Raw genomic sequence first — 23761 nt, forward strand, 5'->3', positions numbered from 1 at the left:
ATGAATTGGTAACCTTCCTTGTTTAGGAGTCACAAGACCTTTTGGGAACCTTGGGCTATAGGAGTTCTCCACAGGATGCCCTTTGGAGCCCTGGGACCAGAACACCCGTTCTCCCTTAAGAAATAGGAGGGAGCGTTTGAATGATTCAGTCAGTAGAGTGACTTTGTCTCAGGTCATAATCCAGTGGTCCGTGGGTTTGAGCCCCCATCATATTCTGTGCTGAAAGCTTGCTGGTAGCCTGTAGCCTTCTTCGGATTCTGTGTCTCCTTGTCTCTCTTTCTTCCCGCTTGTGCTCTGTGACTTCTTCACCACACATGAGATCTGGAAAAAGTTGAGAATGAAATACACAGTGCACTCTTCTATCAAGGAGGTCTTATCCAGCCTAAGAAAGGCCTGCAGACTTAGGCCAAGGGGGCCCTCTGAAGGACTACACCTGGGAGCACTGTCAGCAAAAGTAGAACCAGTGATTTCTTGCTTGGTCTATCCCAGCCATTTTTCCCATTAGTGGAGGGAGGCAGCAGGGTTTGTGTTGTAGCTATTGAGTTCTGAGGGCTTTTTCTCTGGATTCTGCAACAAGGACTTGGTTCCCTTATTCCTGGCAAGGGCTCTTTCAATGCTGTCCCGTTTCTGGCTCATACTGCCCGTATGAACACTGATTCTCAGAATGAACGCAACCCAATCATCCAGGTCAGCAAGGCAAGTTTGCTCCTTTTCACCCTCCATAGCACAGAAAGCCAAGCACCATCAGCTTCTTGCACTCATCAGCTCCTAGAACATACTGCCCATGTGTGAACTGTCTGTTGTTGAAAATGAGGGCATCTCAAGCAGTTAGGGGAATGAGGCAAACTGGCTCTCCTTCACCTCCCATAGCACAACTTGCAGAGCACCACATGCTCAGGGACTAATGGGCCATCTTCCCTTTGGATATCTGACACTGGTTGCTCTCACTGATCACAGGACCAAAGTGGAACTCCATGCCACTTCCTGGGTGCTGGCTGAGAATGAGAGCTCCATGGCTGCTAAGTGTGAACAAAGAACTAGTTAGAAAAAAAAAATGTGATGGGAAAGGAATGGCCCCAAGAAGGCCAATGTTCTATGATTCCAACGGGAAAGGAAATATTCTGGAAGATGTCTAACTTCATTTCCCCTCACCCCAGAAAAGACACCAGCTCCCTTCCCAAACCTTCGATCTCTCTCTACACACACAAACCTTCTACGCTAGGCAATTTCACATGGCCTAGGCCTCTAGATGTCCATATTGTTCTGAAACACAATTCAAAGGGAGTGCTGTACAACAACCTACCTGATGGTTAGAATAATGTCACCAGATTCCCCTTTCCAGGCAGGGGATATTCCTCAGAGATCCCAACTCTGAATCAAATCTAGGGATAAGTTCCCTAAATTGAGCCAAGTGGTGACAAAGGATACATGGAAGACCAGCGTTCTTTATGAGAGATGAGACTTGGAGAATGTTGAGAATGAAGGGACTCTCTTAGCAAGCTGGCTGTCGCAGGCATTTATGAAAGATGCTTCATGTGCCGCATAGTTTCAGGCAGTTAAGGACAAAGTTCTTTCCTAGGGTTTATACAGAGTGGTTAAGAATACTGTTTACTACATTCATCTAAAATGTTCGTTTACAGATGCTTTAAGCACACCATAGTTCAAGAGAGTTAATACAAGGCATTTCTCAGGCACCTCGGTGGCTCAGTCAATTAAGCACACGACTCTTGATCTCAAGTCATGGTCTCACTTTTCAGCATTCGACACAAACTTTAAGCTCTGTGTTGGCGTTGGGATCTGTGCTGACAGTGTTGAGCCCACCTGGGATTCCATCTCTTTCTCTCTGCCCCAGCCCCAATTATCCACTCTGTTCTCTCTCTCTCTCTCTCTCTGAAAATAAATAAACTTAAAAAAAGACAAGATATTTATCTAATATTTATGGAGTACACATAAAGAGCACCATTTAAAAATTTAATTTTCATTTTTTTATGTTTATTTTTGAGAGGCAGAAGGAAAAGATGGCATAGGCAAGGGGGGAAGGCATGAAGGGTACAGAGGGACAGAGAATCACAGGAAGACCCCACGCTGTCAGTGAACGGTCTAACATGGGACTTAATCCCACCAACTGATCACGACCTGAGCTGATATCAAGAGCTGGATGCTCAAATGACTGAGCCACGCAGGCACCTCAGGCATACTTTATACTAAATGGTAAGAGGCTCATGCAACCTGTTTTTCAACCTTTGTTTCAACAAAGTTTCTTGTGATACCAATGTGAAGGCTAATGAATGTTTGAAGTACAGTGTAATTTTAGGCACTTGAATAACTTCGTTATTGCTGATCTCTTACAGTTTGAGAGCATTTTATTCAGGAGGCACTTGGAACCTCATTGAGAACACAGGTATTTCAGGTAGTTAAACACATGGACACTCCCTAGTGGATTGTCCCTAAATTCCCAACCAGGATTTAGCCACACTTCTTACTGGATAAATACAAGAAACTAGCAGAAACAAGCCTTAAGCACAGCCTTTTGTCTTCAATTAAACATATTTTTAAACTTTTGAGGAAACTCCAAACTGTTTTCCAGAGTGACTGCACCAGTTTGCATTCCCACCAGTGGTGCAAAAAAAGGTCCATTTCCTCCAAATCTTTGCCAACATCTTTTGTTGCCTGAGATGTTAACCTTAGCCACTCTGACAGGTGTTAGGTGATATTTCGTTGTGCTTTTGATTTGTATTTCCCTGATGATGAGTGATGTCGAGAATTTTTTCATGTGTCATTTAGCTCTCTGGATGTCTTCTTTGAAGAAGTATCAATTCATGTCTTTTGCCCATCTCTTCACTGGATTCTTTGTTTTCTGGGTGTTGAGTTTGATAAGTTATTTATAGATTTTGGATACTAACCCTTTACATGATATGTTGTTTACAAATATCTTCTCCCATTCCGTCGGTTGCCTTTTAGTTTTGCTGATTGTTTTCTTCGTTGTGCAGAAGCCTTTTAATGAGGTCTTAGTTCATGTTTGCTTTTGTTTCCCTTGCTTCTGGAGAAGTCTTGAGTAAGAAGTTGCTGTGTCCAAGATCAAAAAAGTTTTTTCCTGCTTTCTCCTCAAGGATTTTGATAGCTTCCTGTCTTACATTTAGGTCTTTCGTCCATTTTGAGTTTTTGTGTACTGTGTAAGAAAGTGGTTCAGGTTCATTCTTCATCTCGCTGTGCAGTTTTCCCAGCACCACTTGCTGAAGACTATTCCATTTGATATTCTTTCCTGATTTGTTAAAGATTAGCTGGCCATAAGTTTGTGGGTCCATTTCTAGGTTCTCTATTCTGATCCGTTGATCGGAGTGTCTGTTTTTGTGCTGGTACCATACCGCCTTGATGATTACAGCGTTGTAATACAGCTTGAAGTCTGGATTTTAATATCTCTTGCTTTGTTTCCTGTTTCAAGATTTCTTTGGCTATTCGGGGTCTTCTATGGTTCCATAAAAATTTTAGGATTGTTTATTCTAGCTCTGTGAAGAATGCTGGTGTTATTTTGATAGGCATTGCATTGAATATGTAGATTGCTTTAGGTAATATTGACATTTTAACAATATTTTTTCTTATCCAGGAGCATGGAATCTTTTCCATTTTTTTTGTGTCTTCTTCAATTTCATAAGCTTTCTATAGTTTTCAATCTACGGATTTTTCACCTCTTTGGTTAGATTTATTCCTAGGTATTTTATGGGTTTTGGTGCAATTCTAATAGATTCCTTGGTTTCTCTTTCTGTTGCTTCATTGTTGGTATATAGGAATGTGATTTCTGTGTTTTGATGTTATATTCTGCAACTTTGCCGAGTTCATGGATCAGTTCTCGCAGTTTTTTGGTGGAATCCTTCGGATTTTCCATATAGAGTATCATGTCAGCAGCAAAGAGTGAAAGTTTGACCTCTCCTGGCCGATTTGGATGCCTTTTATTTCTTTGTGTTGTCTGATTGCTGAGTTTAAGATTTCCAATACTGTTGAGAGTGGACATCCCTGTCTTGTTCCTGACTTTAAGAGGAAATATCTCAGTTTCTCCCCATTGAAGATGATAGCTTTGGACCTTTCATATATGACTTTTGTGATCTTAAGGTATGATGCTTATAGATGTACCTTATTGAGGGTTTTTATCAAGAAAGGATACTGTATTTTTGTCAAATGCTTTTTATGCATCTATTGAGAGTATCCTATGGTTCTTGTCCTTTGTTTTATTGATGTGAGGAATGCCATTTTGTTGCAGATATTGAACCAACCCTGCATCCCAGGTATAAATCCCACTTGGTTGTGGTAAATAATTTTTTAATGTATTTTTGGACCCAGTAAGCTAATATCTTGTTGAGGATTTTTACATCCATGTTCATCAGGGAAACTGTTCTATTGTTCTCCTTTTTAGTGGTGTCTCTTGTTTTGGAATCAAGGTAATGCTGGCTTCAGCGAGTTTGGAAGTTTCTCTTCCATTTCTATTTTTTTGCAACAGCTTCAAGAGAATAGGTGTTAACTCTTCGACAAACATTTGGTAGAATTCCCCTGGAAAACCATCTGCCCTTGGCCTCCTGTTTTCTGGGAGATTTTTGATTACTAGTTCGATCTCTTTACTGGTTATGGGTCTTTTCAAATTTTCTATGTTTTCCTGTTTCAGTTTTGGTAGTGAATATATTTCTAAGAATTTTTCCGTTTCTTCCAGATTGTCCATTTTATTGGTTATAATGGTTTATAATATTCTATTATTATTTTTATTTCTGTTATGTTGGTTGTGATCTCTCATCTTTCATTCTTGATTTTATTTCTTTGGGTCCTTTCCTCTTTCTTTTTGATCAAACTATTGGTTTATTAATTTTGTTAATTCTTTCAAAGAACCAGTTTCTGGTTTCATTGATCTGTTCTACTGTTTTTTTGGTTTCAATAGCATTAATTTCTGCTCTAATCTTTATTATTTCCTGTCTTCTGCTGGTTTTGAGTTTTATTTGCTATTCTTTTTCCATCTCTTTAAGGTTCAAAGTTAGATTCTGTATCTGAGATCTTTTATCCTTCTAAAGAAGGAGCCTGGTTTGCTACACACTTCCCTCTTATGACTGTGTTTGCTGCATTCCAGAGGTTTTGGGCTGTGGTGTTATGTGCATTGGCTTCCATGTTCTTTTCAAATTCCTCTTTATCTGCTTGGTTAGCTCATTCATTCTTTATTAGAAAGGTCTGTAGTCTCCAAGTATTTATTACCTTTCCAAGTTTTTTCTTGTGATCAATTTCAAGTTTCATAGCGTTGTGGTCTGAAAATATGCATGGTATGACCTAGGTCTTTTTGTACTTGTTTAGGGCTGATTTTTGTCCCAGTATGTGGTCCCTTCTGGAGAACATTCCGTGTTGCACTTCTTTAGAATAAAGTGCTCTGAATACATCTAAGTCCATCTGGTCCAGTGTGTCATTCAAAGCCATTGTTTCCTTATTGATTTTTTGATTAGATGATCTGTCCATTGGTGTAAGTGGAGTGTTGAAGTCCCCTACTATTATGGTATTATTATCAATGAGTTCCTCTATGTTTGTGATTGTTTTATATATTTTGGTGCTCTCACATTTGGAACATAAATGTTTACAATCTTTAGGTCTTCTTTGTGGATAGACCCCTTAATTATGATATAATGCCCTTCGTCATCTCTTGTTACAGTCTTTATTCTCTATTCTAGATTGATATAAGTATGGCTTCTCTGGCTTTCTTTTGTCAACAATTAGCAGGATAAGTGGTTCTCCATCCCCTTAATTTCAATCTGAAAGTGTCTTTAGGTCTCTTGTAAACAGCACATAGATGGATCTTGTTTTCTTATTCATTCCATTACCCGGTTTTTTGATTGGAGCATTGAGACCATTGACGTTTAGAGTAAGTACTGAAAGATAAGATTTTATTGCCATTATGTTGCTTGTAAAGTTGGAGTTTCTGGTGGTATTCTCTGGTCCTTTCTAGTCTTTGTTGCTTTTGGTATTTATTTATTTATTTATTTATTTATTTAAATCTTTTCTCCCCTCAAAGGATCCCCCTTAAAATTTCTTGCAGGGATGGTTTAGTAGTCACAAAGTCTTAATTTTTGTTTGGGGAAACTTTTAATCTCTCCTTCTGTTTTGAATGACAGCCTTTCTGGATAAAGAATTCTTTGCTGATTTTTTTTTTTTTTCCAATTCAGCACATTGAATATATCCTTCCACTCCTTTCTGGCCTGCCAAGTTTCTGTGGATGTCAGCTGCAAAATTGATCTGTCTTCCCTTGTAGCTTAAGGGCTTTTTTCCCTTGCTGCTTTCATGATTCTTTCCTTGCCTGAGTATTTTGTGAATTTGACTATGATAGGCCTTGTAGATAGTCGGTTTTTGTTGAATCTAATGGGAGTCCTCTGTGCTTCCTGGTTGTTGATGTCTGTGTGTTTCTCCAGAAAGTTTAGGAAAGTTTTCCACTATGGTTTGCTCACATAACCCCTCTACTCCTTTTTCTCTCTCTTCATCTTCTGGGATCCTTATTGTTCCTTTTTAATGACTCACTGATTTCTCTTATTAATCGTGCTCTTTTGTCTTAGTCTTCCTTTTTTTCCTTTTTTTTCTGCTTTATTCTCCATAAGTTTGTCCTCTAAATCACTAATTCTCTGCTGTGCCACATCCATGCTTGCCACCATGGCATCCATTTGACATTGCAGTTCAGTTATAACATTTTCTTATTTCATCTTGACTAGTTACTTCTTTTATCGCCACAGAAAGGGATTCTAATCTATCTTCGACCCAAGATAGTGTTCTTATTGTGATTCTAAATTTTAGTTCAGACATCCTGCTTGTATCTGTGTTGGTTAAGTTTCTGGCTGTCATTTCTGCCTGCTCCTTCTTTTGAGGTGAATTCCTTCATTTTGTCATTTTGAAAAGAGAAAAGGAATTGTAAAAAAATTAAAATTAAAAAAATTAGACCTAAAAAATTAAAAACAGCACACACACACACACACACAAATAATCTTAGATCCTAAGTGAGTTTTGGTCTGCATGTTGAAAGGAGCTTGATGGAATAGAGAAAAAAGGAGAAAGAGAGAAAAAAATGAAATCATTTGAAAATTTGAAAAAATGAATACACTGGAATAGAATAAAGTGAAATGATCGAAGTAAAATAGAATTTGAAAAATCTTTACCCAAATGTAAAAAATATAGTAAAAACATTTAAAAAATATTTTTAATAAAAATTAAAAATAAAAATACAAATTTTCTCTTCCTGTATGCAAGAAAAAGAAACGGAAAAGAGGAAAAATAACAAAATTGATTAGACGGACCAGTGAACAGACTGAAATATAATTGAAATTACTTCGTTTTCCCCTAGAAGTCAAACTATGAAGCACTGTATAGTCTGTAAACTAAGAGGAGAGATTTGTATTCCTGAAGAGTGATGTTGGTCCAGATGGGTGGGGCTTAGTGTAACGAACTCCTTTCTCCACTAGATGGTGCTGCTTGGCTTACTGGGGTAGGTTATTGTGGTGCTTGTAGGTGTGTATGCACATATGCAGGAGAGGTGAAAATGGCAGGATCCTGGTAGCCAGTCTCTAGTATCGGAACTCTGTTCTCCCAGATCAGCAATTGTACACCAATCCTTTGTCTTCAGCTTCTTTCCACTCCCTGCTTTTACACGGACAAGACCCAGGCAGTACCTCCCTCCTGAGTCTTATCTCATAAGTGGCTGTTTTCCCCAACCCCTTATATCTGAGGGACTCTGGCTTTTGACCCTTTCTGCCCCTCTGGGGGAGGGTCTCACTGAGGAATAACCAAGTGCCAGCCACACCCATGAATGTTCATGGGACCATGCTGCTGTCAAAGACCAGAGACTACGACTAGGTGCCAGCACCCTCAGAAAAATTTCATGAGATCATGTAGCAGCAGCATCAGGGATTATGGAAAATCACAATACACATCTGACACCCAGCTTCACCGCCCAATGACCTTGTTCCAGCACCAGCGAAAGTTGTTCTGTGTCCACTGGGGCAATTGCCTGTGGGGTAGCCACACAGCCTCTACCAGATATCCTCCCAGCCAGAGAACAGCCTCTCCCCATGTGGTCTGAAGACCCCCAGGCTTCTCTCTGCTCCTGGGGATTCACCCTTGTCACCAGAGTACCCCCAAACATCAAGCTGTGGAGTTTCAGACTCTGCACTCCCCCTGTTTATAAAGTCCTAATGGAAAAAAAAAAAACCCTCTCCTTTCTTCTTTTACCCTTTTTAGTTCAATCCCTGCATTTTTTCCCACTTTTCCACTTTCTCTCCAGGGGTTTTTCAGGAGGGTGTTTTTCCTCTATTATCTCCCTTCTCCCCTCTCTGTGTCCTCTCTGTGCAAGCAAAGACAGCTCCCTTCCCTCCATGGCTTCTCTCTCTCCCAGTTCACCTCTCCACACAGCATACCCGCTGGGTTCTGTGGTTCAGGTTGTGCAGATTGTTGTGTTAATCTTCAAATCAGTTTTCTAAGTGTGCAGATGGTTTATTATTGATCTGGTTGTATTTCATAGAGGCATGGTACAAAAAAAAAATTCCATTCTGTTTAGCCATCTTGGCTTCTCCCCTGGGTCTTGTTTTTTTAATCCATTCTGATACCGTGTCTTTTGATTGGAGCATTAATCTATTTACATTCCATATTGTTGAAAAATATGGTTATCGTGTTATCTCTAGGTTTCATGCTTGTAGTGACATCTCTGGTACTTTGTGGTCCTTGCAACATTTCACTTGCAGTGTCCCCCTTAGGATCTCTTGTAGGGTTGCTTTAGTGGTGATGAATTCCTTCAATTTTTGTTTGGGAAAACTTATCTCTCCTATTCTGAACGACAGGATTTCTGGATAAATGTTTCTTGGTTGTATGTTTTTCTTGTTCATCACATTGAAGATTTCTTGCCATTCATTTCTGGACTGCCAAGTTTCAGTAGATAGGTCTGTTACTACCCTTATGGGCTTACTTTTGTATGTTAAGTCCTGTTTATCCCTAGCTGCTTTCAGAATTCTTTCATCTTTGTATTCTGCCAGTTTCACTATATGTCATGCAGAAGATCTATTCAAGTTATGTCGAAGGGAGTTCTCTGTGCCTCTTGGATTTCAATGTCTGTTACCTTCCCCAGATCAGGTAAGCTCTCAGCCATGATTTGTTCAAGTATAACTTCAGTCCCTTTTCTCTTCTTCCAGAAAGCCTATGATTCAGATATTGTTCCTTTTAATTGAATCACTTAGCTCTCTATTCCTCCTCTCTTGATTCTGGATTTTTTTAATCTCTCTTTTCTCAGCTTCCTCTTTTTTTACATTTTTATCTTCTATTTTACCTATTCTCCCCTCTGCCTCTTAAATCCATGCCGTGGCCATCTGTATTTTATTTTGCACCTAATTTATAGCATTTTTAAAATTCATCATATTTTTTAGTTCCTTCATCTCTGCAGCAATATATTCTCTGCTGGCTTCTATGCTTTTTTCAAGCCCAGTGATTAATCTTATGACTATTATTCTAGATTTTTGTTCGGGTATATTGCTTATATCTGTTTTTGATCAAGTCTTTAGCTGTCAGTTCTTGGAATTTCTTTTGAGAAAAATTCTTCCATTTCAACATTTTGGCTAGTTTACTGTCCATTATGAGTTTTAAAAGCTTGTTGTGTGCTCTGCACCTGACAACACTGCTATATTAAAGAGAGGGTCATACACTGTCCAGGGCCTGGCCCGTCAGGAGGTGTTTTTGGGAGAGTGTTACTTGTTCTCCATTTTTGTGACTTTATTTTATTTCCCTACTTGTAGTGATGTTTTGGATCCTCCACCAGTTGTGCTTTGATTTGTTCATTGACTTAGCCCTGGAAAAGAAAACAGACAAACAGAAAACAAAAACATGCAAACACACACACACAAACAATCCAAACAAAAAAATCCAAAATAAAACCAGAAACACCAGCTGCAAGTAAAGAACAAGGTGGAGGCGGGGCTGACAGAACACATACAAAGAGAGTAATGACGGGTGGGGGTAAAGAAAAAAAACATTGACCAGGCAGAGAAACTAAATGGCTTAATACAGACAGAGAGAGGAAAATAAAGAAAGAGGCAGGTAAAAAGAAACGAAGATAAAACCCAGAGAACTTATTCGGGTTGATTATTTCAGAGACAGAGAAAGGAATGGAAACAAGGAGGTGTAGAACATGTATCAAGAGAAGGGATTAAATATGGTTAAACAAACAACAAGGGTAACCAGACTAGAAGAGGGAAGAGATGAGGAGGAAAGGAAGGAAGAGTATACCTGAATAACAAGAATTGCCTGAGATTCCAGGCAATGCAGCAGTGCTGGTCTGGAGGAGGGCCTGTCTGGTTCCTCAGCCTCTATCCCACTCTAGTAGATACACCATTACCAAGCACAGAGGGTAACTGGGTCAACAAAATTGTGGTTTGGTGTAGGCGGGCCCTGTGGACCCATCACTGAGTCCCCACCTTGGTGGTGGTGGGGAGAACAATGGCGACCCCCAGTCTCTTCACGGATCTAGTGTCCCAAATAACACCATTCAAGCTGTCCTCACTGTGCTGCAGGCACAGACGAGGTGGTCTGTCTCACTCCACTGACTCTTGTGCCCCGGCACTCGCCTGGGATTCAACCCTCGCTCCATGTGCGAGAAGGGGAAGGGCCTCTCGTCACTTGATGTGTTGTCCCAGCTGCTTTTGTCCTGTTCCGCAGCACTTTAGGGAGGGGATTGCTTTCTCCTACTGCAGACAGTGTTCCTGACCTAGCCACAGAGCCTTGGTGTGGCAGACGTGGGCAGGCTTCACCCTGTCCCACAGCACTCGAGGGAGGGTGTCACTTTCTCCTACTGTGGCCTGTGTTTCTGACTTAGCCACCGAGTCCAGGCTGGCTCCCATCTTCCCCAGTTGGACAAAAAAGGCAGTCACCCCGGTATGGAGAAATCCCCCCACTTAAAGATGGGATCCCTCTCCATCCCAGTCCAGGATAGACCCTTTTTTTTCTTGTCCAGATACAGCCCTACGCTTCCCCAGAATCTCTTCTCTTTCCTTTGTCTCTCCATAGAAGAGGATCCTTCCCCTCCATGTCTACATGGCCCGTTTTATCTCTCCCTGTTCACATTCACCCATCTATGGCCTGTCAGGTTGTCTCGGTGTCTTTTTAGTGGAGACTTGAGTTTCTTTTCCTTTCAGATGCTTGGTGTTCAAAGTCCGTTGGCTTGAAACCTTCTTTGAAAGACTCAGAGAGTTTGGATCCCCATATTTCTTTGTCATGTTGGCCCCTCCCCCTCAAGCTTCTTAATGCCGCCTCTATTTCTCAAGGGAGAATGTGGGCTTTTTGCTCATAGGGCTCAAAGGGCACCCTGTGGAGAACGGTAGCCAATCCTCAAAGTTCTTGTGATTCCTGACAAAAGCATATTATTCATTCACTGTGACTAGAACAGTTTCTTTAGAACATGAAGAACTCTGGCCCTCAGTGCCTCCATTTTCATAACATTGCTTTATTATCCGTTAATATTCATCCTCAGGTCCATAAAAACTCAGTCTTTCAACTTACTATATCTGACTGGAGATGTCCAAAGAGGCCAGGTTTTGTGACTTTGGGACAGGTGGAGCCAAAGAGTCCCTGGCCTTTTGCTTTCAGAACTACATGGATATCCAGAGCACTAGGGCTTTGGAAGGGGTTCAGTCGATTGCTGTTTATGTGAAGGCTGGGCCAGACAGAGTGGGAAGCTGGACCCCATGGAGGGCCTAGGGGAAATGAAGATCAACATCTCCATTCCACATGATTGCATCATTTTGATGGAAATATTGACTGCCGTTTAGTCCTGGCTGCAGCCATTCCCTCTCCCTTCCTGTGTTCTGACTGCCGCTACATTCACTCTTAGGAGACTTGGAACTGGCACTCATGAAGCAGGCCCCAAGGATGGGGGTCAGCTTCCATACAGGCCATGAGAAATCGGATATTCCAAAGGAAGAATAGCCCTCCTATCTCTGAGTTTGGTGTTTGGCTCTTCTTAGCCAGGGGCCGGTGTAGGGGAGCCAGCTCACCTTCTTGACCTGCCTGATTGAAGTGCCTCCCTTCTGAAGCAGACTGTTGACACAGGAGCAGTAGGCTCCCGAAACTTAGCACAGAAGGGCTTTGCACTGGAAGAGGACACAGTGCTCCTCCCCACACGTTGGAGCCACAGTTCTAGGAACATTCAAGCCACAACAGTGTCCCTGATCATTCCATTCAACGATGGGAAAAGAAGAGCAAACTAAGTCCCAGAGCTCTAAAGGTCCTTCTGAAGGAAGAAAGCAGTCCTCTTGCAGACAAGACTCCCAAAAAGAGACTCTAGAGGGCACTTTACGTAAGCCCTCTGATGTTTCTTTTACTTCCAACAGCCAGCCAAGTTGCCAGGAGTTGGTGTTGTTCACTCCTTTCTCCAAGCTATAAGAGCTTTAGTCCTGCTTAACACCTTGACACATCTTTGTTCTCTTGTAGAAAAAAGGCCCTTTCCACAATCTTTTCAGAATCAATGTGTCAAGAGTCTGTCTTCTGCCTTCCATCTGGGAATCTGATGTCCTATCCTCTGCTGTTCATCTCGGGGTCTGGACAAGTCTTTCTGACTGTCATAAAGGATCTTTGAAACTCCATACCACATTTTGCTTTCATTTTATTCTGAATTTATTCTCAATATTTTAGGGGCAAACCTGTAAATTTATGATATCATTGCCTGCCTATAAGCATAAAGGAAAAATAAAACCAGAATTCTTGGAGTAAGTGAGTCTGTCACAATAATTCATTTTTCATTCCTTTTCTTTTTCCTTTTTCTTAATGGGCTCTTTGGAATATGCTCAATGAAGTCTCCAGCTTTTTTTTTTTCAGGATTACACAGTATCTAGGTGTCTTTTGGCATTCTATACCTTGTGCTATTTTGACAGGGATTTGCCTGAAAATTTTTAAGAATGTTTACACTTCTAAATCATGAGCATGTAACGTTTTCTCATTTTTTGTATCATCTTCCATTTCCTTCTCCCATTTTCAGAGTACATATCTTATACCTCTTTTGGTCAAGTTGATTTCTAATTTTCTTCAAAGTTTCTTTGGTCCAATTGTCAATGGGATCGATTCACTGATTTCTTTTTCAGGGTTGGTGGGGGGTGGGATAGATGGGTGATGGCTTCAGGAGGAACTTGTTATGATGAGCTCTGGGTATTTTCTGTAATTGACGAACCACTGAATTCTAATCATGAAAAATATTGCACTCTGTGTTAACTAATGAGAATTAAATAGAAGTTTGGCGTCAAACTGAGGGGGGGAATGAGCAGATGATTTTTCTTGCTATTTTTACACCTCCATCTTCACCCTGCTCTCTTGACTCATTTTATCTTGGACCAACAAGCGTGTTTTGGTGCTGTTTTTACTAATCAGTGAAATCAGAAATATATCAACATACGATATCTTTGGATATAGTGTTGGAAAAATAAAATAATTCAGTTCCTTGATCAATTTACAAATGTTTAGCTCAACATACCATTTCTGGTTTATCTGAACCTATTTTATATTAATGAAGCTTTTTCAAGACCAATTAATTTATGTGTAAATGTCTTCATGTTTTAGCCACACCATAATGCATAAAGAATACAGTCTGCTTTTTTTAATTTTAAAAAGGAATTCTTACGCTGACATTTTAGAGAAGGGAGATCAATCTGTGATCTCTCATGGTGGGCAAGCCGTAATCAGTTATAGACTAGCCACATCCGGGGTTCATTTATACGAAGAAGAAACACATCTGTATTCTGTTTGTGCCACTGATAACTTTGACATCTACTGCAAGTGGCCAAAGCTCACCCTTAACCAAAACAAGAACCTTCCCCTTGGAGTACAGTGTGACTCTGGAAGGATCTCTGCCTTTCTGAAAGAAAGATCTTTGCATGCCTAGCAGTAGAGGCAGGTGTAGAAGTGGACTATGATTCTGAGATCTAGTGCTTCTTCCTGGTTGATAACTATGGCTTCTCTACTGGGAACAGTAGGTGGTAGTGGTGTCCGGGTGGGGTGGTTGCTCAAGACCTACCCCTTGAGCAGAATTTGTTACATTACCATGCCACATGGCATAAGGAGCAGACCCATGCACTTTTGGGTTCGTGATGACCTGCGTACTTCCTGGTGGAAAAGGACTTGAGTTTCCCTCATTGGATCCAAACATTTGCCGGTTTATGCAGGTTTTTAAACCTTTCTGAGGGAAGGCGGTATTTTTTTTTTTTAATTTTTTTTCAACGTTTATTTATTTTTGGGACAGAGAGAGACAGAGCATGAACAGGGGAGGGGCAGAGAGAGAGGGAGACACAGAATCGGAAACAGGCTCCAGGCTCCGAGCCATCAGCCCAGAGTCTGACGCGGGGCTCGAAATCACGGACCGCGAGATCGTGACCTGGCTGAAGTCGGACGCTTAACCGACTGCGCCACCCAGGCGCCCCAAGGCGGTATATTTTGTATACAGGTGTGGCTGACCACTCTCTACCTGACACACTATCCAGTGTTAATTGAGCCTCATATCACATCTTCTGGAGAACAGGCTTTGGTTGTTCTGTATTCAAACACACTGTACAGTGGGATGACCTATCTTATCAAGAGACTAGGACTGGCCCAGGTCGTAGGAGGTGGGGAAAGTCTAGAGGATAACACTGCGCTCTGCCTTTTTAGGTTATGTCTCAAATTCCTGCCATCAGGTTTTCTTTAGAAATGAGAGTGTCTAATATTCTGGGAGGAGTCTTCCTCACTTGGGCTCCACGTGTGGTCATTTTAGTATCAAGTTCCCACATGTGCATTGACACACACTTAGCGATGGTGTGTTCAAGGGAAAGAACCCTGGGGAAGTGACAAGAGAATGAAGAAAGAAATTAGGGAGAGCTCTACCATGGGGAAGCAGCTTCCAATTTCTCAGCTGCATGCTCAAAGGCCCAAACGTCGGCAAGTAATTCCTGAAATTGGCATTTTTCTGCTGGATCCAGGACCATCCTTGGCCCAGAACCCAGGAGAAAAGATTCTGGTACTCTGGGGGCACTAGAAATTATGAGGAGCTAACTCCTCTTATGTTAGGCAATAGCTACCGATAAAAAGGCTTCAGCATTCTCCTGTAGAGTGTTGTGTTTTTCCAGAGTTCCATATAATCATAAAAGGTCATTTGGCCCCAGGTCTCCAGCAATGACTCACTGTGTTCCAATTTAATAGAAAAGTGCTTTATACTTGCTGGAAACCTTTGAGAGCTTAGAGAGGCTTGGACACTTGGATTGTTGAAGACTTAGGATATGGAAGCATGTGTCAGAGCACTGTAAACTGAGTCTAGAGTCCAACACATTATTAGCCCTTACTGGACTCCCAAGGTCTTCATTTGGATACTGGGGGTGGGGTCATTGTCCTGGCTGACATGAATATATCTTATGAGTAAAGCGTATACACTGGGGATCGACAGTGTAAAGGGAATGGCAGAAATCTGAGATCCCTTGCACAGCCCTAGAGCCTCTAGGTCCTGAGCCTGGAAACTTAAAGGGTCAATGCACTCATTGCAGCCACATAAAAGTGCAGATTTTGTTTGCCGATCATGACTGTGGCTCCAGTACTAATGCTAGACACCAGGGAACAGGCAGCCTCCTGTGTTAATGGTGCCCACTGAGTTTTGCTAGAGGAAGAGGACCAGGGAAATGACATGCACAGGTCATTCTGCATTTCCCATGCCTCAGATACAACAGGATTCTCCTGTTACTACCAGCTATCTCCACAGAGTAAGCTGCTCAAAATCTATACGTTGTGCTCCAATATCCTTCTACTTAATCATTCAGTGACTCCTCCAAGCTCATGTCGTGTTTCGCGATCTGGATGGCCCCAGTGCAAGGCTTACAATGACACAGTGGAACTTGCCTGCACAATCTGGAGGGAAGAGGACAAAGTTTTGAAAGACAAGCCTTGTGAAAAAACATGGGGTGGGGGTTGGTCAAGAACTGTGTGAGAAGAAAAAGTGTGCTGTGAGAACAGGCTGGGGAGTCATGGGAGTTCACAAAACCCCTGAAACTAGACGAATTTTGGGCATTCGAGATAAGGGCACTCATTTTTCAATAGGTAGACGGTCTTCAACTGTCAACTGGAAGGTGATTGTTGCCATGGTTTCAGCTGCCGTCCCCATCTAGTGGGGAATGGTGTGCTGTTTAGAAACCAAAGAGAGTGGTTACAGAATTTCACAAGTAATTCATATAAGCCTGTGTCACATTTGTTTTGACATTAAGTGCCCTGAAGAGGGACAAGTTTCAGGCAGAGAAGCTCCATTTCCTCTGTTAGCAGGACCAGGATACAGCCATTAATATGATCCTGTCTGACAGAGGGTATGAAAAACCATTTCATGGACCATGACCAAGTCATTTGGCTATTAAGACTTTTTTTTCCATTCAAATATTAGTTATTCTGTTGGTTTCAGAAGTAGAATTCAGTGATTCCTCACTTACATATAACACCCTAGCGCCTTGTGTTACATATAACATCGCAAGTGCCCTCCTTAATACCCATCACTCATCTAGCCAATCTCCCAACCACCTCCCTTCCTCAACCCACAGTTTGTTCTCTATCCTTAAGCATCTCCCTTTCTTCTCCCCACTTTCACATTTGTTAAATTCCACACAGGAGTGAAATCGTATATTTGTCTTTCTCAGATGGACTCATTTCCCTTGGTATACTACATTCTGGGTCTCTCCACTTCTATGCCACATTACAAATGGCAAGACTCCATGACTTTTGCTGGTTGAGTAATATTCTCAAGATAAAAAGCTTCTAAACCATCAACAAATCTCAAAGTAGCCTACAGAATGGGAGAGGATAAATCCATAAATTTCTTGAACTGGGCTTGATGTAAAGCCTAATGAGGCCGAGAAGCACATGGTGATTCCCTTTGTTGTTTCAATAAAAGCTCCTGTGAGACTTATGTAAAAGACTACATGAAGAACACCAGAAGCACCAGGTAGTTTTAGGCGGTTAAGAACATGGTCATTTTCTACAGCTAATAGTGTTTCATCAAAATTTCCTATGATATGTATGTAATGGTTACAAGAGTGATGCCCTAAGCACAGCGGAGTTTCACTTAGACCCAAGGCCCCTCTCTAGAGTTTATGCAGAGGATAAGAACATTTCTTACTACATTTGAAACACTGACCGTCCCTTTAAGCACAGTGCAATTTAAGGCTCTTTATGATCACAGCCATTGCAACGATGTCTAAACGGTCCCTCTAGACCTTTTAAACACAGTGTAGTTTTAGCCTATGAATCATAACACTTTCCATTCTGTGTAAAGAGGTTTAGGAAGAATTGCTACTGCATGAACTTAAAAGTTAATGGAATCCCTCAGGGAATACACAGCTTTTTCAGGCAGTTAAGCACATAGGCATTCCCTGCTTACGTAGAATTATGTAAATACACTGCTTACTGGAAAAATCAAATAAATTCACTCAAAGATGCTTCAGGTACAGTGCAAGCTCGCCCATTACCCTCTCGCAAATATGGAGTATTTAAACAAATTGTCCTATTCCATGTACATTAAATCCTGAATGAAAACCCTTTGAAGAACACTGTATATTTAAGAAGTTAAGCCTTTGGCCATTTCCTGTTCCTCCTATAGAATGTTTCAATGAGTTTATTTGCGTATACTGAAAGTCATTAGGCACTTTTGAAACAGCGGAGTTAAAACGATTAATTATAATGTTTCTACAAAGAGATTTAAGAAATCTTGTCACTTCATGTGTTTTAAAACTAGTTGGAGAGTTACTGAGAGCATGGCTGTTTCAGGCAGTTAAGCCCCTGTGTACTCCCTAGTGATCATTTAGGATTTAAGTGCATTTACTGGATGAATCTAAGAGACTAACGCAAAGATGCTTTAGCCACAATGGTGTTTGTGGCAATTAAGTGCATGGCCATCCCCTTTTGATAATAAGAGACTTTAAAGAAAATATCTAGATAATATGAACACTAAAAGCCAAATGAAAGATGTATTAAGCACAGTGTAGTTAGGCAAAGAGGTGTTTTCCATAGCGTTTATCCAAACAAGTGGAAGAACACTTACATGTATTTAAAAGGAATTTGAGGGGCGCCTGGGTGGCGCAGTCGGTTAAGCGTCCGACTTCAGCCAGGTCACGATCTCGCGCTCCGTGAGTTCGAGCCCCGCGTCGGGCTCTGGGCTGATGGCCCAGAGCCTGGAGCCTGTTTCCGATTCTGTGTCTCCCTCTCTCTCTGCCCCTCCCCCGTTCATGCTCTGTCTCTCTCTGTCCCAAAAATAAATAAACGTTGAAAAAAAAAAAAAAAAAAAAAAAAAAAAAAAAAAAAAATAAAAGGAATTTGAAATTCTCATTTGGAACACAGATGTCAGGCAGTTCATCACATGGGCATTCCCTAAGGCTTAACAGATGGTGTAAGTACACTTCTTCCTGAATATTTATGAGAAGGCAGTTCACAAATTATTTAAGAAAAACATTTTTCTCAGGCACCTTGGTGGTTCAGTCAGTTGTTCTGACTTCAGCTCATGTCATAATCTCACAATGCATGGGTTCAAACCCTGTGGGGCTCTGTACTGACATCTCAGAGCCTGGAGCCTGCTTCGGATTCTGTGTCTTCCTCTCTCTGCCCCTCCCCTAATCGTGTTCTGTCTCTCCCTTTCAGAAAATGAATATTTTAAAAAAGAAAAAGAAAAAATCTTTTTCTGTGAGATAAGGGTATGGGCATTCCCTCATGCAAATAGGGTTTAAACTAAAGGTTCTACTAGACCTACACTGAAAACTACATATATAATGCGATTGTACTTTTAGGCACCTAACACTAGGCCATTTCCTGGTGTTTCTACACAAGGGTTTAAGAATACCTCTTAGTACATATCCCCAAGAACCTTTTTTTTTTTTAATTTTTTTAACGTTTTATTTATTTTTGAGACAGAGACACAGCATGAACGGGGGAGGGGCAAAGAGAGAGGGAGACGCAGAATCGGAAGCAGGCTCCAGGCTCTGAGCCATCAGCCCAGAGCCCGACGCGGGGCTCGTACTCGCCGACTGCAAGATCGTGACCTGAGCTGAAGTCGTACACAACCGACTGAGCCACCCAGGCGACCCTCCCCAAGAAGCTTTTTAAACTCTCTTGCAGCAAAGCGTATTTTTCAGCAGTAAAGCACAAGTGTCTACACAGAGATTTGGTGAAGAAAGGGTTACTCTATACGTCTATGAGGAACAAGAATGTCACTCAAAGCACAGTAATGCTTTGGGCACTTAAACACAGGCTTTTCCTAATGCCAATTATAGAATATTGTTTAAAGTTTTTATTAAAATTCCAATCGGTTAACATACAGTGTAAAATTAGTTTCAGGTGTAGAATTCAGTAAATCCACCCTTCCACGCAGTATCTAGTGCACATCACAAAGTGTTCTCTTTAATTCCCATCTCCTATATAACCCAATCCACCCACCCATCCCCCCTCTGGTAACTACCTGTTCTTTGTAGTTGAGAGTGTGTTTCTTGTTTTGCCCCTCTCTTTTTTCCACACTAATCATTTATGTGTTTTGTTTCTTACATTTCATAGGAGTGAAACCATATGGTATAAGCCTTTCTCTGACTTATTTTGCTTAGCATAATACTCTTGAGCTCCATCCACATAATTGCAAAAGAAAGTTCCATTCTCTACCATGACTAATATTCCATTACATATATATCACATGTCTACCCATTCCTCAGACAATGAGATTGAGCCCTTTCCATAATTGCCTATTTTTCGTTATGCTGCTAAAAACCTCAGTGTACCTGTATCCTTATGAATTGCTATTTTTGCATCCTTTGGGTAACTACTTCTTTGTGCAATATTTGGATCATAGGGTAGTTCTAAGTTTGAAAGGGTAATTTTTTAAATTACATTATTTGAGAGAGAGAAAGTGAGCGATGAGAAGGGGAAGAGAGAGAGGGAGAGAGAATCCCAAGTAAACTACGTACTGCCAGTACAGATCCCAACAAGGGCTCAATCCATGACTGTGAGATCCTGACTTGAGTGGATATCAAGAGCCAATCACATAAATGAACCACGCAGGTGCCCCAGGTGAGTCTTATTTTTAACATTTGATGAAACTGTACTGTTTTCTAGAGTAGCGGCACCACTTTGTATTCCCAGCAAAAGTGTCAGAAATTTTCCCTTTTTACCCATCCTTGCCAAGTCCTGTTGTTCCTGTGTTGTGAATTTAGCCCTTCTGACAGATGTGTGGCGTTATTTCTTTGTAGTTTTGATTTGTATTTCCCTGATGATGGATGAGTGATGTGTTTCTTTTCATGTGTCTTTGGGGGAAATGTTCACTTGGTGTGTTCCTCTATGTGCTCCTCTCATCCTTTTCCTCAATAAGAGCTCCCTCCCCTCAGCAGCATACTTGATAGATTTCTCCCCCACATCCCCTCTCTACACTTCCTACCTTCTTTGATGTGGCATCTTCTCTCCCTGTTGCAGACGGTTCTTTCAGTGTTCAGGTTGTTTTCCAGGGTATGTAGAATGATTTGCTAGTTATCTAGTTAAGTTCAAGAGACAAGACTACACTTCTCTCCCAATACACACTAATAAAGTTTCAACAAACTTCCTATGAGATGTCTGTGAAACAAGATTTTAGTTGAAAGATGGTTTCCCCAATGTTTTCCCCAAAAAGAGTGGAGTGCACGCTTTTTGCATAGGCCCCCATAGTTTTCAAACACTTTTAGTGAAACCATATGTTAGTTAAAAGATGGTATCACCATACTGTGGTTTTACAAAGTTCAGTATATGGCACTTTCAGTTTAGGCCCTGCGTAGGTTTTCAAAATTTTTGAACTTAGTGAAACCAGATGCCACTTAGATGTTTTCACCGCAATGTTTCACAAAATTGAATACATGGCACTCTTGTAGGCCCTGCATAGGTTTTCAAACACTTCTAAATTAGTGAAACCAGATGTTATGTGAAAGATGGTTTCCCCACAATGTTGTTTCAGAGTTCAATATAGGTGTCGTATGTTTTTGTGTGGTCTTTTCATGGCATTTGTGTTTTGTTTGTGATGCATGTGTGGTTTTGTGTTGTAGCATATGGGTGTAGTTTGTAATACAAGTGTGTGTGTGGTGTGTGTGGTGTCTCTATGTCATATATGTATCGAATATCATGCAGTGTTATTGTTTATGTGGTGTTTGTGTACTATACGTGTGTGTGGTATATGATGTGTATGTGGTGTATATGTGGAGTGTGTGTGGTATATGTGTCGGGTGTGTGCGTGTGTGGTATGTGTATTGTGTGCAGTAAAGGGTTTGTGGAAGATATAAGTGTGACATGTATGTACTGTATATGTGGTGAATGGGTTTGTGTGGTATTTGTGGTATTTGTGTGTCAGATGAGGTATGTGTTTGTACTATCTTTTGCCGTGAGTTCAGTATAAGTGTGGTGTAGCTGTGTGGTATATGTGTCATATTTGTCTCTCTGTATGTGCCGTGTGTGTGGTACATGTGTAGTTTATGTGTAGAGGAGATGGCATCTGTCTTCTGTATATGGGGTGTATGTCTGGTGTCTGTGTTGTGTATGTGGAGTGGTGATTTGTTTGGTAATTGCTGTATTTGAGTTGAGTGAGGTAATACTGTTGGATGGGGTATAACTGTGGGAGTGTGGGGCACGTGAGATCTGTGGTGGATATATTTGTGGCATATGCATGGTGAATGTGTGCTGTACATGTGGTGTGTGTAATGTAAATTTATGTATGGTGTACATCATGTATGTGTGATATAAGTGTGTATGTAATATTGTGGTTCATGTGGTGTGTGAGGTGTGTGTTATGTGCCATATACACACTCTGTGAAACCACTCTCTGTGGAGAACTATTTCAACTAAAGTCACGTTTCAGTAACAGTGATTGAACACATGCTGAAGAGTAGACAGAAAGGACCACATACTGAACTCAGAAAAAAACCTTTCTTTCAAGGAAACTCTTGTTTCACTATGATAGATGTGTTTGAAAACCTATGCGGGGAACTATAAGGAAAATGTCATTTAATCAATTCTTTGAAACAAAACTGAGGTGAATCTATCTTTCAACTAGCATGTTTAAGTGTGAAGTCTTTGAGAAACTATGCGAAAATGTAGGGAAATGCCATAGACTCATTTCTGTGAAATAACATTGGGGAGGAACCATCTTTCTACAAATTCTTATTTCACTCAGTATGAAGTGTTTGAAAAACTATGCATGAAACTATGAGGAAAATAACAAAGACTCAACTCCATGAAAAAACACTGTGGTGAAACCACATTTCAACTAACATCTTGTTTCACCAAGTTAAAAGAGTTTGAAAATATAGGCTTATATTCACAGTGAAAATGCTATAATTTCCATGCATTGAAATCGAATTTGAAGTAACATCTTGTTACAAATTTATGTGTTTGAAAACATTTACAGAGAACTCTATGGAAAGGGCCATATTCTAAACTCAGAATAAACACTGTGCAGAAACCTTTCAACCAACCTCTTGCTTCACTAAGTTAGACATATTTGAAACCCGATGCGAAAACCTATAAAGAAATTCAACTGTGTGAAATAACACTGTGTGAAACTCGCCTTTTTTCTTCTTGTTTCAGTAAGTTAGACGTATTTGAATAGGTACACATGGAACTATGAAAAAAAAAGGCAATGTCCTCATCTCCATGAATGCACACCATGGATAAAATACCTTTCAATTCCTTGTTTCATGTACAGTGTTAGAAGTGACTGAAAAACCTATGCAGGGAACTATAAGAAATTGTCTTATACTCAATACTGTGAAATAATACCATGGAGAAACTCTTTCAACTAACTTCTTGCTTTGCTATGTTAGAAGCCTAGGTGTCTTCTATGTGGAAGACCTATGTGGAAAACATAGGGAAATGGCACTAAGTCACCTCTGTGAAATCACATTGTGATGGAACCATCTTTCAACCAAATTTTTGCACTTATGAAACTTTTGAAAACAATGCAGGGAACTAAGAGAAAGTGACATTAAAAAATTCCATGAAACAACACTGTGGAGAAAGCACCTTGCAAGTAACACCATGTTTCACTAAGGAGTGTTGGGAAACCGGAGAGGCAAACACTAAAGGCAAGTGACATAGACTCAACATTCTGAACTATGTTTAAACTAACATTGTGTTGGATTTAGTTAGAAGAGCTTGAAATGTATGCGTGGAACATTAGGTAAATTTCCCTATTTTTACTCCATGGAAAAGAAAACCACTGTGGAAAAATATTTGTCAATTTCTTGTTCACTAGGTTAGAAGAGTTTGATAACCTATGTGGGAAAATAAACAAAAGTGTCATATACTCGATTCTGTGAAATAGCACTGTGGGGAAATCCTCTTTAAACTAAAATCCTATTTCATTAAATTAGAAGGGTTTGAAAATCTAGACCTCAGTGTACAAGAGTGCTATAAATAAAGCCATGCAGAAATGGTCTTTTAACTAAAGTCTTTTTTCAAAACTAGTGTATGAAAAACTTTATGGGAAATATAAGGTAAGGGCCATATACTTTGTGAAAAACCAAAATGGGGAAACAGTCTTTCAACCCACCTCTTGTTTCACCAGGTTAGATGTGTTTGAAAACCTAGGTGGAGACCTATAAGGAAAGTGCATATACTCAACTGTGTGAAATAACACTGTCGGGAAACCATCTTTCAACCAAGTTCTTGTTTCTGTAAGTTAGACGTGTTTGAAGAGCTATGCAGGGAGTTGTAAGGAAAGTGCCATGTATTCATCTCT

At 40.6% G+C, this 23761-nt stretch overlaps 1 pseudogene; it reads left to right on the forward strand.

Annotated features, from left to right (window-relative positions):
* Positions 1-23761, forward strand: part of LOC112855507 (splicing factor, proline- and glutamine-rich pseudogene) — a 117165-nt pseudogene that overhangs the window by 46856 nt on the left and 46548 nt on the right.

This window comes from Puma concolor, chromosome B3 (assembly GCF_028749965.1).
Source record: "Puma concolor isolate L17-30 chromosome B3, mPumCon1.1.hap2, whole genome shotgun sequence".
Taxonomy (NCBI): domain Eukaryota; kingdom Metazoa; phylum Chordata; class Mammalia; order Carnivora; family Felidae; genus Puma; species Puma concolor.